The 19,840-nt window shown below is 39.6% G+C and overlaps 1 pseudogene; it reads right to left on the bottom strand.

The window, feature by feature from the left end:
• Nucleotides 1-17,799: 17,799 nt before the first annotated feature.
• Nucleotides 17,800-19,312, bottom strand: LOC108290388 (annotated as a pseudogene).
• Between the last annotated feature and the right edge of the window lie 528 nt (nucleotides 19,313-19,840).

Below are 19,840 nucleotides of genomic sequence, written 5' to 3'. Positions count from 1 at the left end.
ATCAAAAATGTCTCCAGATATTGCCAAATGTCTGCTGTGGGCAATACTGCCTCAAGCTGAGAACCACTGATCTAACCAATCTGCTATTGTTTGACATTTAGGTTTTATCTACTTTGTCACAATTTAAAGAAGCAGAACTTATGAAGCTCTTAACATATACAAACTCAGCACATCTTTAAATTACTTCTACAGTATAAATTTCTGGCAAGGAATGTCACATTTAAAATGTTGACATCTATTCCCAGATTTCCCTCCAGAAAGATTGTATTAATGTAGAATACCATTGAAACAGCATAAATGCCATTTCCTGATATCCTGTCTACTTCCAGGTATTGTTAATCTTTTTAATCTTGCTTTGTGGCAAGTGAAACAAATTATTACTTTACCCTTTTAACTTGTAATTCTTTGATTGCTTACCAGCTTGGTCACCCTTACTGTGTTTATTAGCTATTTGTGTCACTGCTTTTATGAACAGCTTGTTAATGTGCTTTTCTCATTCTTGATTTTTTAAGAGCTATTAATTCCTTCTCCCAATTTGTAATTTTTCTTATAATCTGATTTAAACCTTTTCTTTATATCCTTTATAAGGTTTTCTGCACAGAAGTCATACATTTTTATGTTTTTAAATTATTAGCCTTTTTATTATGGTTTTACCTTTAATGGTGTCATGCTTAGAAAAATTACCTCTAGGGCCAGGCCCGCTGGCTCACCCCTGTAGCACTTTGGGAGGCTCAGGTGGTCAGATAACTTGAGGTCAGGAGTTTGAGACCAGCCTGGCCAATATGGTGAAACCCTGTCTCTACTAAAAATACAAAAATTAGCCAGGCATAGTGGCAGGCCTGTAACCCCAGCTACTCTGGAGGCTCAGTCAGGAGAAATGCTCGGACCTGGGAGGCGGAGGCTGCAGTCAGCTAAAATCATGTCACTGTACTCCAGCCTGGATGACAGAGCAAGGCTCTGTCATTTATTTTTTATTTATAAAAATAAAGAAAGAAAAAGATAGAAAATAAATAAAGATAGAAGGAGAAAAAAAAAAGATCATCTCTAAAATATTAAACTTCAGTATTTTACTCTATTAGGCTAATCTTTTGTTTTGCTGATATCTTTCATACTCTAACACTAAATCTTTTTTCTTTCTAGACCAGTGCACCTTAAACTTGAATGTACATATACATCTGGAAATCTTATTAAAATATGTGTTCTGATTCAGTAGGTTTGGAGTGGGATGAAAGATTCCGCATTTCTAACAAACTCCAGGTGATGCCAGTGCTGCCCGTGGCCGCACTCGGAGTTACTGCTCCTAAACCTTCAGAGTTCAGTCCTCTGTACCCTCCACCTCCATTCTCTGACTCCTTCCTGAAGTTGCTCCTTTCCTACCTAGTGTGAACCCCAATGGCAGCAATTTCAACTATAGCTCGTCTCTTTGTTCTTCTGGAACAACAGTCCTGGTAATTTCCAAATCACATTGAGATACCATCTCATACCAGTTAGAATGATGATCATTAAAAAGTCAGGAGACAACAGATGCTGGAGAGGATTTGTAGAAATAGGAACACTTTTACACTGTTGGTGGGAGAGTAAATTAGTCCAATCATTGCGGAAGACAGTGTGGGGATTCCACAGGGATCGAGAAATAGAAATACCATATGACTCAGTAATCCCGTTACTAGGTATATATCCAAAGGATTATAAATCATCTACTATAAAGACACATGCACACGTATGTTTATTGCAGCACTGTTCACAATAGCAAAGACCTGGAACCAACCCAAATGCCCATCAATGACAGACTGGATAAAGAAAATGTGGCACATATATACCACAGAATACTATGCAGCCATAGAAAAGGAGGAGTTCATGTCCTTTACAGGGACATGGATGAAGCTGGAAACCCTCATTCTCAGCAAACTGACACAAGAACAGAAAACCAAATACCGCATGTTCTCACGCATAAGTGAGAGTTGAACAATGAGAACACATGGACACAGGGAGGGGAACATCACACACCAGGGCCTATCAGGTGGTAGGGGGCTAGGGGAGGGACAGCATTAGGAGAAATATCTAATGTAGATGACATTAGGGTTGATGGATGCAGCAAACCACCACCATGGCACATGTATACCTATGTAATAAACCTGCACGATCTGCACACGTACCCCAGAACTTAAAGAACAATAAAAGAAAAAAAACCGTATTTCATTTAAAGCTCAATCCTGACTCTTAGCCTCATTTGACAAGCAAATAAATTAGGGTTCAGAGATATTAAGCTTAGAGATGTTAAATCCAAGTTCATGCAGCTAAGTAGCCCAGCTTACATACAAAACAATGATGTTTTCATCGTCCCTGTATGCCATCTTCTCATATTTCAAAAGCTGGTTGTACCTAATTTCCCAGCTTTCTTTTTTCCCAGCCTTTTCCAAGCTTTTTTTTCCAATCCTCTCTTCTTGACTTGATGAACCAATTCTTGTCTCTACTCACAGCAGATCCCTCAGTATCCCTGTATATGTGATGACACTTCACTCGCACATTTCTTGGTGCCTCTTCAGCCTTCCCCTTCCTCAGGCTCAGTGCTTGTGACATCTCTGCCAAGCTGTTCTAGCATCTCCCTGCTGCCTGCTCTCTCTTCACCTCCCACTACCGCACCTTTTTAAGCTTATATGCATGTCAGACTGTCATTTGTTTATTTGCTTACATTTCCAGTTTGCTGAATTTCTCTAGCACACAAAGTTGGGTTTACTAATTGGCAAATTCCTAAGACCTGGTCTATAATTAGTATTTACTGTATGTTTCCTTAAATAAAGAGCAAATGAATATATGAAAAAAAAATGAATGAGTGAAAAATATATTTAAAGGCATTTGAAGTTGAGAGAAGACATCAGAGTTGGGAAGAGAAGTAGCTCATCTTTCCTTTCTGTTTCCTGTGATAAAGTTATCCTCTAGGCTTGTTGTTTAGTGAGCCTTCTGTGATGATCAACAGCCAGGTAGTGCTCGTACTACAGGTTACACAGGGCTACTTTGGCCTTGGTTTCTAAGTGATTACTTGGGTGGCCTGAAGGAACTTGGGATAGCCTTCCTGGCTTGACCTTACTTGCATTTTATTATATTTTTCCAGCTGATTGCATGGAAGCCAATTGTAAAAGGCAGAGAATACCTGGGCTGAATGTACCATATGCCCTTCAAGTGATTACGGTCTAAAAACCTCTGGAATGTGTGTGGGCTTTTGTTGTTGTTGTTGTTGATTTGTATCCTGGCCTTGGCAGACACTAAAGTATTTTCCAGACTAGAGAAAAGGAACGTGTAAAAGCGTAACATTGGGCCATGAGGCACAGGACAATTTTAGACAGTGATAAAAGAAAAACATGTCAAAGGAAAATCTATAAAGCTATCTACATGAATAACACAGTAGATATCAGACCATACAACTGAAGACAACTCAGTAGCGTGATATGAAAGCCATATGCACAAAGACAAACCATATGAAAGAAATAGAAGAAAAACTGAACAATACAACACAATAAGAAACTTGGATTTCCAGAAGTGGCAAAACATGAGCAATTTAACAGGAACGGTTTGTGCAAGTAAGCTTGTACCTCTAGCCCTGTGGCATATAAAAAGAAATTCGGAAATGTTACTACTCCCACTACCATTATTCTTTGGATGGTAATTACCAGACAAACCAAAAAGAAAGGGATTGATATTTTTACATCTCTACTATGTGGCAAGCAATTTACATAAAATATCTCATTGGGTCTTTTCAACAATTTATGAGATACATATTATTATTTCCATTTGCTCAGGGAGGTCAAACAGTGTGACTAAGGTACATGGGGCAGCAGCAGAGTCAGAATTCAAACCTGAGTCTGACTTCAAATTTTATCTCTTTATCTGACTCTGTTGCCTTCTAGAATAACCTCATTATAACACAATCTAAATATAATGTTCCTATACCAAGCAGTGGGAGATGCCTTAGTTATGCTTCTTTCTCTGTTACACATGAAGGACCCTGGAGCCATTCCTGATTTTGTTCATTCCCTTGTCACCCATGACATGACACTCTGTCACCAAGCTTCATAGGATCTACCTCAAAAACATAACCCAACTTGACCCCTTCTCACTAATTCTGCTGTTACCATCCCCACCCAAGTGACCCTATAGTAGCCCCTCAAATGGACTCCTGGATTCTGCATTTGCCCTCATATTCTTTTCACCCCCAGCAGCTGAAATAATCTTTTAAAAAGTAACAATCATATTGTGTCATATTCCTCCTCCAAATTTTCCAGTATTTTTCCATTGTAATTTGAGTATAACTCAAACTTCTTACTGGAACCCAGAAGGCCCTTTGTGTTTGGCACCTGCTTCTATCCCCAGCTTGATCTCTTACCTCTCTTTCCCTGGCTCACATTTGTCCATCCACCCAAATTATATACTCTGTCCCTTGACCATGACATGTTCCTTTCTTAGGATGTTTGTACTCAGAGTCCTCTGCTTGCAGTGTCCTCCTCCAATACCTTTGCATGGCTGGCTGCTTCTCCACATTTACATAACAATGGAAATCTCACCTCTTCTGAAAATGTTTTTCCTAATCCCCACATCTACAGACACAAAAGACAGGACACCTACTCCTGTCTTCCAGTCAGTCTCTATTCCATTACATTGCTTTATCATCTGCATACTAACAATCGCTATATAGAACTGCATTATATCTGTGCATATGTTTGCAGATGTCTGTGTTTGTCATCTGTCATCCCTCCCCACCCCACACACATGGCACATCAGCTTTGTGAGGTCAGCCACTTGTCTGTCTTCCCCAACACATCCCCAGTGCTTATAATAGGGAATCACACGTAATAGGAAGTGTCTGGCAGACACTAGCAGCTTAGTAAATACTTGAGTGATGTATAAAGCATATTTATACACTGAGGTAGAAAATTTTACTCTCCAGAGGTTCTCTTTTGGGCAACAGATTGCTTGCATGGAAGGCATACTTTCATAAGTTATTGCTATGCAGAATGAGACCCTAAGGCATTCTTAATCAATAAAAATAGTGCTTAGTTGTTCCACATGAGGCACAGAGAAGGATTCACTTTATTCCTGAAAGAGAGAAGGAGGTAAAGTGAGAAGAGGGCAGAAAGAGAAGATTGAAGGCTAAATATTCCATAATTATGTTTATTTTTTCATGATTCCCATATATCCGTCTTGTATCTGCAACATGTGTGCTAGGAACGGTTTTAACCCAGAGAAGAATGAAGAGGTCTATTTGACATCTGAAGCAACACAGTCCACCAGGACTAGGAGGCAGGAGAAACCATGAGTCAGGTCTCTGGAGAGCTAGTAAAATCTATAAAGAATGGGTAGACTTTGCCAAGTCACAAAATTGGTAGCAACCTGAACATAGTATATACTTCAAGCACATAAAGGCAAAGGGCCTGACATCATACCTAAATTCCATTTATGTTTCTCATATGCTGATGCTAGAATTCACTAGTTGAATTCACTGCTTTCAGTGGTTGAAAATGAATTCTTCCAGGGTCAGGGCTTGCAGGAAGGTGTCTATCTTTACGACGACATAATCTCTTGTTATCTCTAGTAGGAGGCTGGTGTTCTTCCATATTTATAAGCCTGTCACACTTGTCTTTCAAAGTCATTAAACCATGTGTTGGAGTCTTTTTAAAAAAAAATACTTAAAAACTAATTTCTTTATTTCCAGAGTTTTCAACTTCAAAATATGTCTAACAAAATTGTAAATGTTTGGAAAAGTAGTCATTAGCCATAAAAATAATAAGCTCACAAGTAAAAACAACAACAACAAAAAAACAAAACTAAGTATGTTTCAAAAGCCCTTCTTGATTGTGAAGGATAGTGAATAAAAACACATATACTTGTTTTCTCACATACAGTCATGCCATTGTCCTTTCCAATTGTTTACTTTTTCTTTTCTACAGACACACTAAATTTTATTTTTATGATACCATGACTGTTCTGTCCACTCATCATACTCATTTCCTATTTCTTCAGGAGTAGATATTGTTTGTTTTGTTTTCTGTTTTATTTTATTATGTTTTTATCTTTGTTTTCTGCAAACAAAACCCACATATATTAAGTCTGCAAACCTGTAAATATTATTGGCTTTTCTCAGAATTTTTGACTTTAGCAATACTATTTCACTGGACTTCAAAAAAATTCCATTTCCAAGACTAGAGAATCAAGAGAGAAGAAAGAGAGGATGAGAATGGAAAGTGACACAGAGCTCCCAGGGTGCGAGCACTTGTCCTCTTCCAGTCCTCTGCCAGGGACCTTGCTCCGATAATGGTATTTTAGCTTCAGCACCAAAGAAACTCAGTTAATCTGTAAAATCACAAGCAATTATTCTCCTTTGGCCATGGTCAAGGTAATCTAATAGACTTAAGAATTAATTATCTAGGTAGGAGTGTGTGTGGGTGGCTGAAAATGTTCATACATTTAAAGCTTTGTGCACTTCTAAAGAGGACTGGAAAAAACAACTTTTCCTTTGTAGAAATCATGAAATGTGTACAGGCAGCTATCTTTTTGAAGGTCAATTTCACAAGCACTGCTACGCGATCTGAAGTTTAATTGGGGAACTGTTTTTAATTATCTACAGCATTGCTTTTAATTTTTCGGCTTTTTTTTTTTTTTTTTTTTTTTTTTTTTTTTTTTTTTTTTTTTTTTTTTTTTTTGTTTTTTTTTTTTTTTTTTTTTTTCTATTTTTCCATTCTACTTTAGTACATTGTTTTTTTGTAATGGTGGAGTTGTTTCCTGTATCACACCAATTGGGGTTAAAAGCAAGATTGCAAAGTAGAATAAAAAAGCATCTCTCAAGGTCAAGCTCCATGCTCCAATTACAAGACTTATTTGGCCTACCAGTGATCTATGGAATATTAATGCCCTTTCTGCATCTCTGCATTTTTGTGAAAAACAATACTCTGTGTATTAATGCCCTTTCTGCATCTCTGCATCTTGGAAAACACAATACTCTGTGAAGGTGTCTCAGATCATCTACATGGACATCATAAATTGACATTTCTTTTGTTCTTGAAACATGCAGGGCCTGAGGGAAATTCTGTAATCTTGCCTTTTTTCTGTGCCCTATTCAGGAAAGGGACATGGATCTTATTCTCCTAAGTCTTCGATCTGCCTAGGGTCCTATAAGCTCTGACATTCCACCTTGGCTTTCTCTGGGAAAGGCATAGAGTCCCTGCAATTTTCTAAACTTTTTGTTTCCTCTCTGATTCTTTTTTTCCTCATCAGACACACAACAGTTAAGGTATTTATCCTTGTTTGAAATTATCTTGTTTAGTTTTATGCTGACTTGTCTACTGTCAGTATCTCATTACTAGAAATTAAAGTCCATGAGATCAAGACTGCTACCTCATTCACTTCAATATTCCCAGTGCCTAGAACAGTACCTAGCACGCAGCAGGCATGAACGGATCAGGGGCCATTTTATTTAGTTGTAGATAGAATGGCTTAAAAAGAACAAACAGGATCAATCAACTGTTCAGATGAATTTAAGCAACATTAACAGGTTCCTTTGACGCTAGTTTTATTTCAGAGGGTGGCATAATATAATTTCCATGGATACAGAGGGTACCAATATCTTTTTGAAAAAGGAATATCCAAGTGAGAGGAATATCCCAAGACAGTGAGAGTGGGCTGAAAAGTGTTAGATGTGCCAACGAGGGAAGGAAAGGAAGGACACTTAGGGGAAAACAACTGTGGTTATATTCAAAGATGAAAGGTCATAAGTCCTCATTTATTACCCAGAGCAGGATTCTGAATCATGAGAAACTCTGTTGTCAGCTGAATATTCTGCTATACCTAAGAAGGGCAACAAAACTGTAACCCTGATCAGAATCTATAATGGAAAGTACAGACAAACATTGTCCTATCCATGTGCAAATATCCTTTCAAATAATGAAATAATGACAGGTATAAGAAGTTGAGCTTAGGTTTAGTGGCTATTACTAGAAACTCCTTGGGCAATCTTGATTTCTGCAATTTAAGAAACTTATGATATTGTTGGACAGGGTCAAGAAAAGTGACAATTACAATTATCTCTTTGATTCAAGACAATGTGCCTGAGGGGCTGTTGAATGAAGACTAACTTCAAATATTAGGGTCTTTAGTGTAGAGAGTTGAGAGGAACTAAGAAAGACTAGGAAATATAAATAAAGCCAAAATAATGACAGCAGAAAAAGGAAATGAAAATATATTGAGCACTAATGCTAAGCTAGTTGCTTATATAATCATATTTAACATGCACAACACCTTTATAAGCCAAGGCACTATTACTGTCATTTCACAGAGGAAGACATTGAGACTAAGCAATTTCCTAGACTCACATCCCAGGTCTGACTTCAGAGCCTTTGCTTATAATATTTTTAATGACTGATTCATCAATTCTTGTTATATTTGAACTAGCATGTTTGCAGAATACCTTGAAACAAAGGAGAAATTAGTTTAGGACAAATAGATTGGAACTACTATTGCTAGTAGTGTGATATGACTTGTGATGTTAATGAGCCAAAGATGGTGCTGTGGTTTGAATGTGTCCTCCAATTTCATGTGCTGGAAACTTAATCCCTAGTGCAACAGTCTTGAGAGGTGGGATCTTTAAGAGGTGATTATGTTATGAAGGCTCTGCCCTCATGAATGGATTAATGCCATTATTTAGTTGGTTATCAAGGGGGTGTGTTCCTGATAAAAGGATGAGTTTGGCTTCCATCTCTCTCTCTCTCTCTGTCTCTCTCTCACCATGTGACACCTTCTACCATGTTATGACACAGCAACGAGGCCCTCACTAGATGAGGTCCCTCAATCTTGAACTTCCCAGCCTCCAGAATCATGAGGCAAATACACTTCTGTTCATTATAAATCATACAGTCTGTAGTATTTTGTTGTAGCAGCAGAAATAGACTAAGACAGATGGCCTCTGTATATTGATCATCTGGCTATTTATTAATTTCTTTAGTGCAGGCTGAGCAGCAGAGCAAATTATAATTTTTACACATCTGTTTGAAACAAATATCAAATCTGCACAGTTTTAGCCATTTAGAGCCTGCCTGCTTCGAATATTCTGTGAGACTGTGCCAAATCTCTGCTAGCAAATTGTAAGATAAGCCTGGAGCCATAAAGACTGTAAGCTATGCAGCGTTTTGGAACTCTCTATTTGTTGAGTCCCTGTTTGGGCTGCTGACATTGCCTAGACACAGAGCCACCTTTTAAATTTCTGTCTTACTCAAGAGTTCCCTTGTCCTCCTCCCTTTGTGAGCAGTAATCAACCTGTAGCCTCCAGATAGACTGCTGTTGTGAGGGACTTCCTCATCATGTAAATCTGTCAAAGTGAAGTGCTGCACAGTGAAGATGTGTATGCTACTGCCACCTTGTGGTCATGTGTATTTTCCTGATCAGCCCCAGCCCCCCAGATCTTTAGAACCCTCTACATGACTGAAAATGTTTTTTAAAAAAAGTCTTAATCTTGATTGGTGTCTGAGCCACAACTGATTATTAGGGAAACTACATAGTTTGGGAGGCTCCTTTATCTTAAGGAATTCATGTAAAGAAGACTAATTAGTCTCTCAAGTGCAGCTTTAAAATATAAAGTAAAATAGGTTACAGTTAAGGCTTCTCAGAGCCCTTAATATGTGTATCCTTTTCATGCCTCTCAAGAGACCTCTAAACACTTACCTAAAGTGTGCTTAATAAGAAATTATCCTTTATTATTATCAGAAAGTGGATCTTGGCATAGGAAACCAGAAAATGGCAACCCAAAATATGCTTCTTTGACTTAAGAATTATTTTGAGTTAATTATTTGGAGAAACTATAGACACAGAAACTATAGACACATAGGAGAGGCTTAAAAACAGCAGAAATTACCCTTTGTAAGAGAAATTTACATCTATAAAGTAAATCTCCATTTGTAAAGGGAGTTTTCTTCTTTGTACTAGCAAGAGAAAGATGGCTCTAAATCACTAGACATTCTGACACATGAAGAGGGCACTGACTTAAATCTGCATAATCAAACTTACCTTGGTTTACTCTGGTAAACCTCCCCATACTAGTCTCATAAACACCTTTATTTCGGTTAAAGATGGCATTTCAGGCTGAATTCAAAGCCATCTTTTTGAGATTTTCTCATTTCTTTATTTCCCTATACATGATATATATAAGATAATAAACTTTTTCCCCCTCTTTTTAATTTGTCATTGGTTATAAGGATATGTCCCATTTCAGAAATAAGAAGAGTAGAGGAAAACTTATTTCTTTCTCTCCTACACTGGTTAGGGCTTAAGTCTGTACTAGGGAGATTATTTTTATTTTCATGTCACAATTTGTCCATCCATCTCACTGAATGTTCCTTTCTGGATGCTTTCACAGCTCTACACAGGTACCTTGAAGTGCCAGGGAAAGCCAACATTTGTAAGTAAGTTTTAGAAAAAAGAAATTTCTTATGCTCTAGAGTGTCTATCTCTTATAAAATTTCCTTCTAATACAGGTTTCAAGGGTATAGCTCACTTATGAGTCCATATCAGCATCCATAGCTCCGACTCCATTCATTCTAGACTACTTTATAGGAATGTGAAAGGGTAACCATATATCTTCATTTGCCTGTCAAAATCTGTAATTAATAGTGGTTTCTTAGTCTATTTTTATATAGTTGAATAGCTATTAAGACAGGAGTAAAACTAAACACTTTAGAAAAAGCTATTTGAAGGCACTGGAAAGTGACCAAAAGCAGCTAGACACAAGACAGTAGTTAATACTTGGAGAAAGCTAATGGTTCTGGTGAGTTTTCCGTTTTCATGGCTTTTCACCAAAGGGTTGTAATATAAGCAGGTGAAATACATATGACAACTACAGCATAAAGAAGTGGATGCGGGGGCACGAAGCTGATTTTCCGAATTTCTAAATTTTATGTAAAATGGGACAATACTGACTCTAACTAGATTGTAAAAACAGTGTATATTGCAATTCTTAGAGCAACCATTAAAAATAATGTAAGGTTGTATAGCTATTATATAAAATTTAAAATGGAATTCTAAGGGAAAATTCAATCAATGTAAAAAAAGACTAAAAATTCAGAACAGATAAAACTAGAGGGAATGAAAGAAAATAGCAATAAAATGCTAGAACCTAAATCTAACCATATAATAATTGCATTACATTTTAATGGACTAAACAATTACAATTAAAAAGCAGAGATTTTTCAGAATGGATAGAATAGTAGGACCGAGTTACATGCTGTCTACAAGAGATGCACTTGAACTCCAAGACATAAGTAAGTTGAAAGTAACTTGCATGGATAAAGAAAGAAATATATAAGCAGTAAGGAAACTTCAAGACAAAGAATGTTAACAGGTTAAAAAACATGTTAGGGTTAATTCATCAGGAAGACATAAAAATCATAAATGCAGCTACAACTAATAATGAAGTTTCAAAATACATGAAACAAAAATTAACAGAATTAAAGATATAGACAAATTCACAGTTATAGTTGAAAATTTAAAAAAACTTTCTTGCATAATTGATAGAATAACTTCACAAAAAATTAGTAAAGCACAGAATTTCTGAACATACTATCAAGTACTTTGATCTAATTGATATTTATAGAACACTGTGGTCAATAATAGCAGAATATACATTCTTTCAAGTACACATAATATATTAACTAAAATAGACCATATAATAAACCATAAATTAAGTCTCAATAAATATAAAAATAAAATTCACAGAGTCTATATTTTGGATATTATAAAATAGTGCTAGAAACTAATAACAAAATCTAGAAAAGTGCTAAACATTTGGAAATCAAACAATATACTTCCAAATAAACCACCTACTAAAGAAAAATTACAAGAAGAATCAGAGAATATTTTTAATGGAATGGTAAAGAAAATACATAATATCAATATTTGTATGAAGCAAATTAAAGCAATGCCTAGAAGAAAATTTATGACTTTAATGACTTTCACTAGAAAAGAAGAAAGTTTTCAAATCAATTATCAAACTTTTACTTAAGAATCTGGTTAAAGAGAGTAAATTAAATTCAAAGATAGTAGAAAGATAATAGTAAAGGTAAGAGTAAAAATAAATAAAATAGAAAATCAACAAGACATAGAAAAAATTATGAACTCAAAAATTGGTACTTTGAATGATTAACAAGATTGATAAACCACTAACTAAACTGATCAAGAAAAAAGAGAGAAAGCAATCATATAAGACAAAGAAATAAAGGGAATCCACGTTGGTAAGAAAGAAGTCAAAATATCCTTATTTGCAGATAATATGATCTTATATTTGGAAAAATCAAGATGCCACAAAAAAGCCCTATTAGAACTGATAAATAAATCCAGTAAAGACCCACCTTTTCACATTGAACCAATATATGTCTTCCATATATTTATTTATTTATAATTTTATCTGCAAATTCTTGTCTTCCTAAAATGTATAAAACCAACCTGTAACTCAACTACCTTAGGTACACTTTCTCAGGACCTCTAGAGACTGTGTTTCCCTTGGCCATGGTCACTCACACCTTTAAAAACATTTTGGCAGCAACATTCACTGGGCTAGGTGGGGGTGGGGAGGTGAGGGACAGTAGCGGGGGTGGGGAGGATGGTGAGGGATAACACTGGGAGAAATGCCTGATGTAGGTGACAGGGGTAGGGGGCTGGGGGGGATGGAGACAGCAAACCACCATGGCATGTATGTACCTAGGCAACAATCCTGCAGGATGCAGGATGTGCACATGTACCCCAGAGCCCAAAGTACAATACAAAAAAAATACATATATACGTATATATATATGTATATTTGTGTGTGTGTGTGTGTGTATGTATTTTTTTTTTTGGCAGAATTAGGTTTTTCTGTTGTCAATTCCTGGCACCCAATATGGGGCTCCGAAAAACTTAAGATTCCCCTAAAGGAGTTTCCTGAACCTGACTAAGGTACAAGCCTGGGCCCATTGAAGCCCTCCTAAATGTAAGCTTCTCCTCAGGTAGAAGTGGTAAATTTTCCTGAGCCTCAAACCTCCCACTTGGTTGAAAGTCCTTGGCTTATTCTGAGCTGTCTGTTCTTTTCCTAGAAAGTTGTTTTGGATCCTAATTTTGGTTTGGATGTACATTTTAAAAGATTTTCTCCATTGCTTTGTCCTTCCCAAATAGTTCCACTGGCTTGTCTGTGTGTTCTCATGAAAGATCAAACTGTCTTTTTTGCAGGTGAATGAGAGACTGAGTTCCTTAGCTCTGAAGAGAACAGGGTATTTTGCTCATCCTAGCTGAAAGGTGCCCCTGGATGACTGGGGGCCCAACAAGAGTGTTTGGGGGTGACTCACTGTGACATGTAGTGGCCCTACAGAGAATCCCCCAAAAAATAAATCAAAAGAAAGTTTGTATACCTTTTCAGAGGTGATAGACTTCCAAACTGGGACACATACGAAGGCAGAAACAATTCAGTGGTAAAACACAGTGGAGTCCTACCTTCAATCAAAACACAGTGGACCCACCACACTGAATTGTAGGCCTCAGTTCAGTTGGTCCTTTTTAAAGAAAAATGGGAAAAAAATCCTTCAAAAAAGAGGAAAGGAAAGAAGGGCTATCTCCTTTGGAGACTCCAGCTGGTTTCATGTTTGATAATTATGGTGCTTCTACTTGAAAATACTTGTGTAAATGGGAAGATCTTATTAAGTTCTAAGGGTTCCAAAATGGAGAACTTTTGATATTCCCAAATTAATTTTCTTACATGCTAAATTAGAGCTATTAGGCTCCTGAATCAAGGAACAATTTTAAATGAGAGTCATACTTTAGCTGGCACCTAAAATGATTCAAAAGAGGAAATGATAAACTTGCCTCCCCTAAGGAAGTTAATAAGAAAATATTTACAACCATCTCGGAATTGAAGACACTAACAGAAGCTACTTCTGAAATGAGAGAGGCTCCAGAAACTGTCTCTTCTGCTCCTCCTAATCCTTTGCTCTCTGAAATTTCTTGTTGATATGGTTTGGTCTGTGGCTCCCGCCAAATCTCATGTCCGATTATAATTCCCCTTGTTGGAGGTGGGGCCTGGTGGGAGGTGACAGGATCATGGGGGCATATTTCCTCTTTGGTGCTGGTCTAGTAATAGTGAGTGAGTTGTCATGAGATCTGGTTGTTTAAAAGTGTGTAGTACCTCCCCCCACCCCTTCCTTCTGCTCCTTCCATGTAAGATGTGCCTGGTTCCCCTTCACATTCCATCATGATTGTAAGTTTCCTGAGGCACTCTCAGCCATGGTTCCTGTACAGCCTGTGGAACTGTGAACCAATTAAACCTATTTCTTTATGAATTACCCAGTCTCATGTATTTCTTTACAGCAATGTGAGAATGGATTAATACACTTGTCCAGACTATTTCATTTTTCCTCTTCCTTCTTTCCCTGTTCTCTCACTTCAAACTACAAAGGGACTAGAAATAGCTAGAGGAGACAATAAAATAGTAGTTGCACCTTTTAGAATAAAACCCACCAGGAAAGAGGCTCCTAATGAAACTTCTTCTGCAAGAATTATTGTAGTTAGGGAAATCTAACATAACTAACTCCATTTTTCTTCTACCTTTAAATTGCTTCTGCTCATTCTTGCCCTTTCCTTGAACTAACTTCCTCCTGTTGAAAGTTTGGAACTGTATTATAATAACTAATAAACGACCACAGGGTTAAGAATTATGGTAGGGGCCTGAACTTTACTAAAGAATAGGCACAGTTAAACAGTAACCATTCATTCCTTGCTCAACTTGTGATACAGTTTGGATGCTTGTCCCTGCCCAAATTTCATGTTGAAATGTAATCCCCATTGTTGGAGGTAGGGCCTGGCGGGAGGTGACTGGGTCATGGAGATGGATTCCTCACAAGTGGTTCAGCACCACTCGTTTGGTGCTGTCCTTGTGCAGTGAGTGGATTCTTGCAAGATCTGATTGTTTGAAAGTGTGTGGCAACGCCCCCATCTTGCTCCTACTTTTGCCATGTGACGTGTAAGCTCCTGTTTTGTCTTCTGCCATGATTGTAAGCTTCCAGAGGCCTCTCCAGAAGCAGATGCCAGGGCTATGCATCCTGTACACCCTGCAGAACTGTGACCCCATCAAACCTATTTTCTTTATAAATTATCCACTCTCGGGTATTTTCTAAATTGCAATGCAAGAATGGCCTAACACAAATGTGCTTTTCTATAATTGCTTACTGCCCCTGAGTCACATAACTGGAGGTCAAAAAATTTTTAATTTCCCCAACTGCTTCTATATATAGTATCACGAATGTGAGACCTAGAGAACTAGTCTTTGAGATGTTTTTCTGACTTAGCATTTTGGCAGACCAAGAGATGCCACCTGGACATGTGACCCATACCAAGGAGCTGACTCAGTGGATAATGAAAACTCCCTTCTGGAACTCATTCACCTGCATTTCTGATACCCCTTGACTTTACCCCCAGCCAATCAATTATTTCAGTTCCCTGAAGGTGGATTTGAGAAATATCTCCTATCTCCTTGCTTGGCTGGCCCTAAACTCTTTCTCTGCTGCAACACCTGCCGTTCTCCATGTACTAGTGTTTTTGGAGCAATGGGCAAGAAGAACCCATTAGGCTGTAACACTAACACATTGTATACACAAGAGACCAATTTACAGTTAAGATCCCAGGTATCTGGATCCCCCAACCCAAACCAAGATCCTATGAAGTTTACCAAAGAATCTCAATTAATGCATAAGACCTATGATCCGGAATTTTCTGACCTTTAACAGCTAAATGAGTGACTCGTCCCCAAAACAAAGCCAAAAAGTAGCAAAGGGAAGTGGGTTGGAAATAGCCTTTAGAAAATTTTGATAACATAGATAAAAATGGAGAGAGAGAAGTATAGGGTGCTTTGCATCTGCCTCTGTGAGAATTTACCACAGATATTTCCTAAAGTTACAGATTGGACAAAGATACAATAATGTAAAATACACCCAAATGAAAATATATCTGACTATAACATCAGGTTTGAAGAAACATCCAAACAACATTCAGGTATACCTCCCGAAAACTTTAAGCATGGTAGAAGTGACATCTTGCTAAATTCTGGATTTGTATAAAGCTTAGATGATGAGTTAATGACCTTGAGAAAACTGGCTTGGGCTTCTTTGCCCACTAACCACCTTGTCACCCTTGCTGACCAGTTGTCATAAATTACCATTGAGAAGGAAAAGGAGACAGCCTCTAAGACTGAGTTTACAACTAAGACAACTTAGTAACCAAATTGAAACATCACAAGAGTTTTGTCTCCCTCAGAAGTCCCAGCAAGCCAAAGAGGAAAAAAATTTGTACTATTGCAAAAAGAAAGGGCTTCTTAAAAAAGAATGCAAAAAATTTAAATGGTGTTTGTGCAAAGGAGGCAGAAGGCCCCAGAGGAAGGCACCAATATAAGTCAAGGGAGTTGAGGGATGCTCCAAGGGAATACAGAGAGTTTCCCCCTGCTTCTAACAAATACTTTAAGTGAAGTTGAAATATCCATAAACGGGGAAAGTGCCTGAGCCCTTGTGGACATTGGTGCTGTAATAGTCTAGCTTGTGCTAGCCTAACTGACTCCATCTTAGCTGTGAACCCGACATGCTCCATCTTAGCTTCTCCCTCCCTGCCTCAGCCCCCTCAGGTGCATTACTGGGTCATGCTGCACTCAAAGCTTTGGCCCGTTAAGAGTGGCTCACACTGTTCACAGTACCTGTAACCACTGTAACCACATCTGTTAAGAGCGGTTCACACTGTTCACAGCACCTGTAACCACTGTAACCGCAGCCTGCTTGGCAAGTCTACCTGCTATTGTGAATACCCTCCTTGGTAATTGATTGTATGGAAAGGACTCACCCCTGCTTGGAAAGGATCTCACACCATCATCCACACCACCCTGACAGCCCTGAAGGCTGACGGCATTCCTGCTTGGATCTACCACTCCCGCATCAAGAAGGCCAACAAGACCCAACAAGAAACATGGGTCCCCATACCCAGGCCAGACCCCTTAAAGTTGCTACTGAGTTGGGTGAAGTCCTTGGAATAATTCTCCTTATCTATTTTTCTTGTCAGTTTTCTCCCACCATGCCCTCCGCCCCTATCTACTCCTTCTCCTCCTCACTTCTTTCAAAATGGGACATGTAGTTGCCAATACCTCCTGGAAGGCAGGTTCCTCCAATAAAGTCTCTCTTGAGTCTGATCTATGTGCTCTGTTCCCAGCAACTTATTCCCCTAACTGAGATTTGGACAACATTTAGTATGCCAGCGTGGACCTTGCCAGTGGGTTTGGACACACTGCAGGCCAACTCAGATGTGGAGAGTCAGATGTGACTGAAAAAAATCCTCCAGTCTAAGGACTTTAACTTATGCCCCAGAGATAATACTGATACTAGCTGCCAGCAAATTAATGAATACTTCCGCCCATACTGGTCCTGTGTAACCCTAGCCACTGATTGTGGAGGATCAACTCAGTCCTCCACTTGTTCCATAGCTTGCGTTTCTCACTCTAAAAACTGAAAATGTTATAAGGGGAATCAAGCCCCTTCCTCGGGGCGAGAGATTTTGAGCGCTGGCTGTCTCTTGGTCGTGGGCAAATAAAGGACTCTTAATTTGGAACTCAGAGAGTGGTGCTTTCCTCCTAACTTGCTGGTTACAGCATGTGGAGGCCCCAGCGAGATTTACGCCACTGGACACAGACCAGACTCGGTCCGAGCTCCCCCGGGTTAAGAGGTGGTCTATAGAGGAGGCACTCTCATAGATTTTTTTTGTGTGTATGACTCGAGTGGATTTTATTTTTGCACTTCAGGATGCAGCGAAGATGGAGCAAGGTTCATCTTCACACCAAGGGCCTCAGTGTCGAGGTGACTCCCAGCCTGAGGAGGGCTGAGGCAGCCTGAATTTTGAGAGGTCGAGGTTCAGGTCTAAGGAGGTGTACGTGGTATAGTCATGATGCTGGAGGTTCTTGCAGGTAGTGTGGTAGAATGGCTCAGTAGGCGCTAGGGCCGGCTCCTGTGTGCAGTCTTGATCATCCATCCCTTGGCGAGGCCATGTCTTCCATGGCCTTGCCCTTGGCCTCATGCCTCAGTGCTGCTGGCTTTTCATGGTAACCATGGTTCTTCTCAACAAGAACTGTCTCCAAACCGCTTGGTGGAATCTGATCTTTCACGATTGCCTCTCTAGCCTTCAGGTGCCCTTCTCTTCCCTGCATGCCTCAGGCTTCCTTTCCAGGCAGGGGAGGGAGCGCCTTGCACTGGGGCTCTGGCACCAGTGTTTCCAGGTGCCCCTCTGCAGCCCCAGAAGGAATGGCTTGCAGCTGCCCCCCTGCTTTGGCCTCTTCTGCCAGCACAGTAGGTGCTGGGCTGCCCTTCAGTGGCACAGACAACCCTGATTTTGTGTGGACAGGTAAGGGTCCTTTAACTTCAAATGGCTTTTGGCTTTATCTATTTCATTTAATCTAAATGTTTTCTGCAATTGTTTTTCCTTTAAACTTTACTTCAAAAACTCTTCATCTAACTGAGATCTGGGCATTGTGGTTTTTGCTCTTGCATTTTCCCTGCCTTCTGATGGCTTAGCTGGGAGCCCTTTCTTCTTTGGCGGGCGGGGCTTCTCTGGATAGGTGATGTCCACATGTGGCTTCTGCAGCAAGGCTTTCTCTTTTGCTGATACTGTAATTTGGGGGGCTCTGTTTTCAAAGGAATGAGAGGCCTCTAGTTTTTGAAGCCCTCGTCTGCCTTTGCTCACCACTTGAGGAGCGACCTCTGAAACATCAGCCTCGTCGTCAGAGGAGCTGGATGAGGATGAAGACGAAGAGACATCACTTTCCTACCTACCCGACGAGCTTCTGAACCAGAGCCCTGTTTTCTGAATGGAGACGGAACTTTCTGTGGAAACTCTACCAAAGGCTTTCTGGACAAAAATTTCAGAACCCCTCCATCTGTGAACAGCACGCAGCCATCAGGGCTGGGGCTAGCTACTATCCTGCCCTTATTCACAGCTGGCAGGTAAGAACTGGGTGAAGATAGGTTTTTAGACAATTCAGCTGCTGTCCGGGTGGCTAGGAGCTTGCCCCTCTGCTTTGGCTCCACAACATTTTTTGGTGTACTTTGCTTCTTGGGATTCTGTGGCTAACCCTTTTCACTCTTTCCTGATTCTGCAAAGAAACCATAGACGCAAGTCCTTGAAACACATGGGCTTCCTGGAGGATGATCTTCAGCACCCCGGCTCGTCCTTGCCGCAGCAAAAGTGGGGCTGCCGTGGCAGTGATAGCAGGTGCTGTAGTCAGGGCCATGGCAGCTATGCCTTTTTCTTTTTTTTTTTTTCAAAACAAGTCTTTTAATTGTTCAAAATAGCACAAAATGACATCGCACTATGTTAATATTGAGTCATAGGGGTTACTCTGCAATAGTGAATGGTGCACTCTCCTCAGAAACAAATCAATAGGTGCGCGAGAGAAGGGACGGGGTAAAACAACAGGACCAGGTGAGTGGGCTCCAAGGTGACTAAAGGTGACATTTTCCACAGCGAAATATACTATAATACAACAAACCAGAGGCCCTGGAGGACACAGCCTGCTGCATCTTCAGGCAAAGGTTGGTGGGGGAAGGCTGGAAAGATTTTGACTGCTCGGTTCAAATACTTCTGACTCGCTGGCAAACCTTGCTCCTCGATGGAAGCTCCGGGAGGGGGGTAGAAAACTGCAAGCAGATACCCCAGCCCCGGAGCCTGGCCTGGCCTGGGTTCCATGCTGCACATTCACACAGCTGCTATGCTGCTGCTGCTGGCGGCTGGATCTGTTGCCCTAGCCTCCCTTGTGGGT

Source organism: Cebus imitator, unplaced genomic scaffold (genome assembly GCF_001604975.1).
Source record: "Cebus imitator isolate Cc_AM_T3 unplaced genomic scaffold, Cebus_imitator-1.0 Scaffold433, whole genome shotgun sequence".
In the NCBI taxonomy this organism is placed as follows: Eukaryota; Metazoa; Chordata; class Mammalia; order Primates; family Cebidae; genus Cebus; species Cebus imitator.
The sequence above is the reverse complement of the archived record's forward strand: the minus strand, read 5'-3'. Positions and strand labels throughout refer to the sequence as shown.